Source organism: Notamacropus eugenii, chromosome 4 (genome assembly GCF_028372415.1).
Source record: "Notamacropus eugenii isolate mMacEug1 chromosome 4, mMacEug1.pri_v2, whole genome shotgun sequence".
Classification (NCBI taxonomy): domain Eukaryota; kingdom Metazoa; phylum Chordata; class Mammalia; order Diprotodontia; family Macropodidae; genus Notamacropus; species Notamacropus eugenii.
Genome location: NC_092875.1, coordinates 311,812,352 through 311,819,299, shown reverse-complemented (window position 1 = coordinate 311,819,299; position 6,948 = coordinate 311,812,352). Strand labels below are relative to the sequence as shown.

General features: G+C 39.4%; 2 pseudogenes; both read right to left on the bottom strand.

Annotated features, from left to right (window-relative positions):
- Positions 1-294: 294 nt before the first annotated feature.
- LOC140498449 (heat shock cognate 71 kDa protein-like) lies at positions 295-2,631 on the bottom strand (annotated as a pseudogene).
- Positions 2,632-4,605: 1,974 nt separating this feature from the next.
- On the bottom strand, positions 4,606-6,185 carry LOC140498448 (heterogeneous nuclear ribonucleoprotein K-like; annotated as a pseudogene).
- Between the last annotated feature and the right edge of the window lie 763 nt (positions 6,186-6,948).

Genomic DNA, 6,948 nt, shown 5'->3' with positions numbered 1-6,948 from the left:
CTTGGACAGGTAGAGGAAAGTTGAATCCTAAATACATCCAGTGTTCTCCTATCTCTTTCAGGGTGGGTGTGTAGGGGCATGGAATGAGGGGTAGGTTAGGTTGTGATTACTTTTCAAGTTATCATTTTTTCCTCTCCAATCCTTTTATTTTTAGAGATTTAATTAACCATACTTTATTACAAAAATTACCTACCTTTTTAACCCAAGACCCATGTGGTACTATTGCTTATTTCATAAAGTTTCTATCAGACAAAAACTTATCAATGAAATCACAATAGTTTAGAGCCCCTACAGTTACCAAATATCCTCATAATTCAGATAGAAGTTTGACTTTCTATTCTAATTTAAAATTATCTCTAGTTAACCTTTTGCTTCTTTATGTTTGAGGCAAAGTAATGCAAACAGAGGAAATGTTAAGTAAAAGAAGTCAATGGAGTATATCATAGCATATGTTAGTAGACAGAAGTGGGGAGAAATTGGAAAGCAAATAGACTCTTTATGTGGGAACTTACCTCAGTCTTGAAGAATTAGGCACAACTAGTAGTTTAAGCTTTAGTCTTCTTCTTTTTTTTTTATGGTGCTAATTTTAAATAGTTTTTATTCTCCAGGACAAGAATTGCATTTCCACTTGTTTACAATGCTCCTAACATGCAATGTTGTTCACTTCTTTCCCTCTGCACACATTCAAGTATTCAGAATGCCCAGATTTACACAGTAGCTTAAATGTTACTTTTAAACTGCTACTGCCTTGGCTATAAATTTGGAGTCCTTCAATTATAGGAAAAGCTGCGTGGGATGCTCTTTCTTCTTTTGCTTAGTCCACCTCTTCAATGGTGGGTCCTGGGAATCTACCAGGCCTGCCTCCTGGCATGCCCCCTGCACTCTGGTACAGCTTGGTAATGATGGGGTTGCAGACCTTCTCCAACTTTTTCTGCTGATGCTCAAATTCTTCCTTCTCAGCAGTCTAGTTCTTATCCAGCCAGTTGATTATTTCGTTACATTGTCAAGGATCTTCTATTTGTCTTCATCACCAATTTTGCCTTGTAGTTTTTCATCCTCCACCGTAGCCTTCATGTTGAAAGCATACGATTCAAGTGAATTCTTGGAAGGCACCTTGTTTCTCTGCTTCTCATCTTCAGCCTTGTATTTCTCAGCCTCCTGGACCATATGCTCAATGTCTTCCTTGCTCAGATGTCCTTTATCATTAGTGATGGTGATCTTGTTCTCTTTGCCTGTGCTCTTATTCACAGCAGAAACATTGAGAATGCCATTTTCATCAATGTCAAATGTTACTTCAATCTGAGGAACACCTTTGGGTGCTGGGGGGATTCCTGTGAGCTCAAAGTTGCCAAGCAGGTTGTTATCCTTTGTTATTGCCCTCTTGCCTTCATAAACCTGAATAAGCACACCAGGTTGATTGTCCAAATAGGTGGCAAATGTCTGTGTCTGCTTGGTGGGGATGGTGGTATTACGTTTGGTCAGAACAGTCATAACTCCACCAGCAGTTTCAATTCCAAGGGAATTCCAACAGCAACAAGTCCTGCACATTCTCAGATTTATGTCCAGACAAAATGGCAGCCTGGAAAGCTGCACCATAGGCGACAGCCTCATCAGGATTGATACTCTTGTTGAGCTCCTTGCCATTGAAGAATTCTTGCAGCAGCTTCTGGATTTTGGGAATTTGAGTGGAACCACCTATGAGGAAAAGGTCATGCATAGCTTGGCATCTCTTAAGGCCTTTTCCACAGGGTCCAGTGTGCCATGGAAGAGATCAGCATTCAGCTCTTCAAAATGGGCTCGAGTGATTGATGTATAGAAGTTGATACCTTCATAGATGGAATCAGTCTCAATACTGGCCTGAGTACTAGAAGAGAGGGTGCGTTTTGCATTTTCACAAGCGGTGCAAAGACGGTGAACAGCCCCCTTGTTCCCACTGATGCCGTTCTTGTGCTTTTGCTTGAACTCAGCAATGAAGTGGTTGACCATTCGGTTGTCAAAGTCTTCCCCACCCAAGTGGGTGTCCTTAACTGTGGACTTGACCTCAAAGATGCCATTTTCACTGGTAAGAATGGAGACATCGAAAGTACCACCTGCAAGGTCAAAGATCAACACATTTCTCTTGGTACCAACCTTTTTGTCTGATCCATAAGCAGTAGCAGCAGCAGTTGGCCCAATGATGATTCGGAGCACATTGAGACCAGCGATGGTTCCAGCATCTTTAGAGGCCTGACATTGGGAATCATTGAAATAGGCTGGTACTGTGACAATGGCATTTGTGACAATCTTCCCAAGGTAAGCTTCAGCAATTTCTTTCATCTTGGTCAAGACCATAGAAGAAACTTCTTCTGGATAGAAACTTTTGGTCTCCCCTTTGTACTCCATTTGGACCATAGGCCTGCCTGTGTCATTCACCACCATAAAAGGCCAGTGCTTCATGTCTGACTGTACAACTGCATCATCAAATCTGCAACCAATCAGACGTTTGGCATCAAAAACTGTGTTGGTGGGGTTCATTGCCACTTGATTCTTTGCAGTATCACTGACTAAACATTCTGTGTGGGTGAAGGTGATGCTGGGGGTGGTCCTGTTTCCTTGGTCATTAGCAATGGTCTCCATTTTCCCATGTTGGAAGACTCCCACACAAGAGTAAGTGGTGCCAAGATCAATGCCAACTGTGGGTCCCTTCGACACGGTTGCTGGGGAGTCAGGGGTCATAGCTGACCGCTGTGGAGAAAGAAGGGCCACTGCTGTGCTGAGTAGAAGCTTTAGTCTTCTTAAAGATGTTTGTAGGATAGTGATGATCTTGCTGAATTTTTCCATTCTCTGTGACAGCTTAGGTTCCTTTCATTTTCTCCCTTCTCTCTCTCTCTCTCTCTCTCTCTCTCTCTCTCTCTCTCTCTCTCTCTCTCTCTCTCTCTCTCTCTCTCTGTCTCCCTCTCTCTCTTTTACTTTTACCTGTTGCACTTGTAACATTGACTTTTTGTAGCCATATCTAATGAGTACCAAATGGAACTGGGAACACTGTCTTTCTGTACTGATATTATTACTTCTGATACAAAGATTGTGATTGTATAATTTTGCCTCAAACATAGAGAAGCAAAGTGCTAAGTAGAGATATATCCCAGAATTCTTTTGATGATCAAATGAGATGTTTTTGATATGGTGCCTGGCACATAGTAGGTAATATATGTGTTAGTTATTATTATTAATAAGAATGAATAATAAATTATATAGAAGTGCGGTACATAGGGTTTTCCATAATGAAATTCAGAGAAAAGTTATGTCAATGAAGAAAAAAACAGAGTTTTCTGGCATATATGAAACATTTAATAAATGCCTGCTTATTGACTAACCAAAGTATATTAATTTTTAAATTATCTATCCTAGATCTATTTTCCAGGTCAGTTGTTTTTCAGTGAGATATTCAACATTTTCTTTCTATTTTTCATCCTTTTGTTTTTGTTTTATGATTTCTTGATTTGTTGTAAAGTCATTAGCTTCTATTTGCTCCATTCTAATTTTCAAGAAATTATTTTCTTCCATTTGCTTTTGGACTTCTCTTTTCCATTTGGCCAATTCTGCTTTTTAAAGTTTTCTTCTCCTTATTAGCTTTTTGGATTTATTTTACCATTTGGGCCACTCTTTTTAACATGTTATTTTCTTCAGTATTGTGTGTGTGTGTGTGTCTCCTTTGCCAAGTTGTTGACTCGTTTTTCATGATTTCCTTACATCACTTTCATTTCTCAATCCAATTTCTCCCCTACTTCTCTTACCTGATTTTGAAAATCCTTTTGGCCTGAGAACAATTCCTAGTTTTCTTGGAGCTTTGAATATAGAAGCTTCGACTTTGTTATTTTCTTCCTTGTTATTGGACTACCTGAAAGCCATGATCATAAAAATAACCTAGACATTTTCAATAAATTGTCAAGTAAAACTATCCTAGTATTCTAGAGCCAGAGGGCACAACAGAAAGGGAAAAAAATTGTGCAGCAAGTAGGGGCAAGCATTTGCAAAAACCATCTTGTTCCATGAATGAATGTGATGCAATTCCTTCCCAAGCAATGGGCTTTCAAGTCATCAAGTTGTCACCAGGACTATTTGCTTACTATGTGTCCAAGAATATACGCCTATATCCACAGAGGAGCTGAAAATAAAACTTAGTGTTTAACTAATGCTGCTTTTGTCTAAGGGGAAGGATTTATCCATTTGAGATTTAATGTCTTAAAAATGACCACCAAAAATAGGTTCACTAAATTTATTTTAAAAATCATAAAATATTTCTTATAAAGAGCATTACATTCTGCACACTGCTCTGAATGGATGCCAGGGACACGTGGACAATTGATACTCTTTCTCTCCTGTCCCTATCCCCCCCAAATTACAGTGACCACAAAGCAAAGTGTTCACAATAGTTACAGGAGGGGAAAAATATTTTTTTTCCTTACCACCACAATGAACAAAAATAAAATTCACTCTCTCTGCTGCTGTTTCAAAATTTCAATGTTAGTTTTGTGTGCTCTTCCCCCACCACCCTGTTTGTAAGGAACTTTACATCTGGTGAACAGCAAAGATTTCACTACACCACAAATGCAGAACACCTGTGAAGCAGAGGAATGTTGGTTTTTTAAACAAAAGCAGAGAAAAAAAAAAGATGCAGGACTCCTTCAGTTCTTCACTAGTCTTAGAAAAACTTTCCATAATACTGCTTCACACTATAAAACAGAAAAAAAATATCTTGCAATAGAATCCTTCAACATCTGCATACTGCTTCACATTGTTTTGCAGTAAATACTGTGCATTCTGTATCTGGTCCTGTGTTCCTGTAATGGTAATAATTCCATCCTCAGATCCTTCCAAAGGCTCATCAATTTTGATTGATGCTCCAGACTCATGACATATTTGTTTGATTCGCTGACCATCTTTGTAGATAATAGATCCAGCCAAATCTTTGGGAATAGTTACTTGTGTTGTAATAATGGGTCCACCAAGATCACTGTATGAGTCACAGCCCCCTGCAGGGCAATAATCATATCCAGAACCACCCGTAAACTCATAGTACTCAACCTGTGGTTCATAAGCCATCTACCATTAGGAAGGACTCCATGTATGTATTGCAGAGTCCCAGGTCTCATCAGCACTGAAACCAACCATGCCACCATAACTGGGTCTTCCTCTTCTGTCATAAGCCATAAGATCTCCTCCTCTAGGTGGTGGTGGTGGTGGAGGAAAAGAAAGATTTGGAGCTCTGCTACTACCCCTGCCGCCACATCCAGGAGGAGGTGGAGGAGTTCCTCTGCAAGGGCTCATGTCATCATAATCTCTTCTAGACTGGCACATAGGATGCTCACCATGACCTGGTTTTGATTCTATCTAAGCCTCCTCTTCCCCACATGGGAAATCCGATAGGACATCCTCAGCAATCATCAAACATCATTGTGAAACCACCATAGTCATAGGTTTCATCATAGAAATTGGGATCATAGGGTTGTGCACGTCATTTTAGGGAAGATTGAGATATAAGATCCAGTATGATCTTTATGCACTCTACAACCTATCAGCCTTTCCCCAATATCTGTAGAATGAGGACAGCATTCCTGGAAAAGCTTGATAGTTGTCTGAGTGTTCTCTTGAAGTTCCTTGATTTTAGCACCTTTGACCCTAATAATTCTTCCTGCCAAACTCTGGTGAATCAACAGTCTTAACTCACAATCAAAGTGGCTTCCTTTATAGTGTTGGTAATTTAAGCATTCCACAGCATCAGATTCTAGAGGGAGCTGGCTGGTTGCAGTGGGTGAGGGCAACTGCAGGCCCTCTTCCAAGGTAGGGATGATTTTCTTCAGAATTTCTCCAGTTGTTTCAATATCTGCACTGATACTCAATATGTGCTTGCTACCACTGCTGTCTGGGACTGAAACACTTGCTTTGTAATCTGTATGAAGTGCTTTAATATTTTTGCCTCCTTTCCCAATCACCGATCCAGCATTCTTACTTTGAAACAAAAAGCGCAGTTCAACCATCTTGTCAGTGTTTCTAGATCTTTTAAAAGCCTGCTCCCCTCCATATCTTCAGCAGGGCGCTTACCAAATTCACCATTGGTTTCAGTATTGGGGAAGGTTTCTTCTGGCTGCTCAATCTCCATTTTCTTAGATTAAATGGGTAGACAATTTGTAGGTTTAAGAGCAAGAGAAACAGCAGCCAACATAGGTTGATGCCTTAGAGAAACACAGAGGATAATGGCGCCTGCAGTGCTGTCTCCTTGAGCACCCTCCTCCTCTTGCTCTCACACATTACATTGCTTTTTGACTTTCTTTTTCACTTCGTCTTCTACCAGATTCTAAGTTCCTCAAAGACAGAGATTGTCTTTCTTTTTTGTATGCTTCCTCCATGCTTAGCACAGTGCCAGGTGCACAGTAGATGCTTAATATTTTTTTTAAACTCACTGACAATTAAAATAGTACTACGATTGCATCTGAAAGGAATAATTCAAGAAGTTGGATGATTATTCTTTTTTTTCCAGTAGAAGAATAACCAGATTTATTAAAGGCTCACCATATTGTGTTGACTCTTCTTTTTAAATTAAATTATTTTATTTGTTTTCAGTGTTCAACAATCATTTCCATATATCTTAGATTTTTTCCCCTCCCTTTCCCTCATTTCCTCCTCCCTCCCCACTTCCTCTCTGAGATGGCATTCAATCTTATGCAGGTTTTACATGTACATTCCTATTAAATACATGTTGCATAGAAGAATTTAAATGAATGGGAGAAGCCATAAAACAAAACAAAGCAAAACATGATACAAAAGACAATTTGACTAATTATTCTACTCATCATCATTGTGACTTTCTAGACCATAAACCCTTCTCTTCGTCAATGATTTTTAAAAATGTTATCTCCTACGTATTAATTCCTTTAGAATGAGGGTAGGGATTGCATTGCTTTTTTTTTT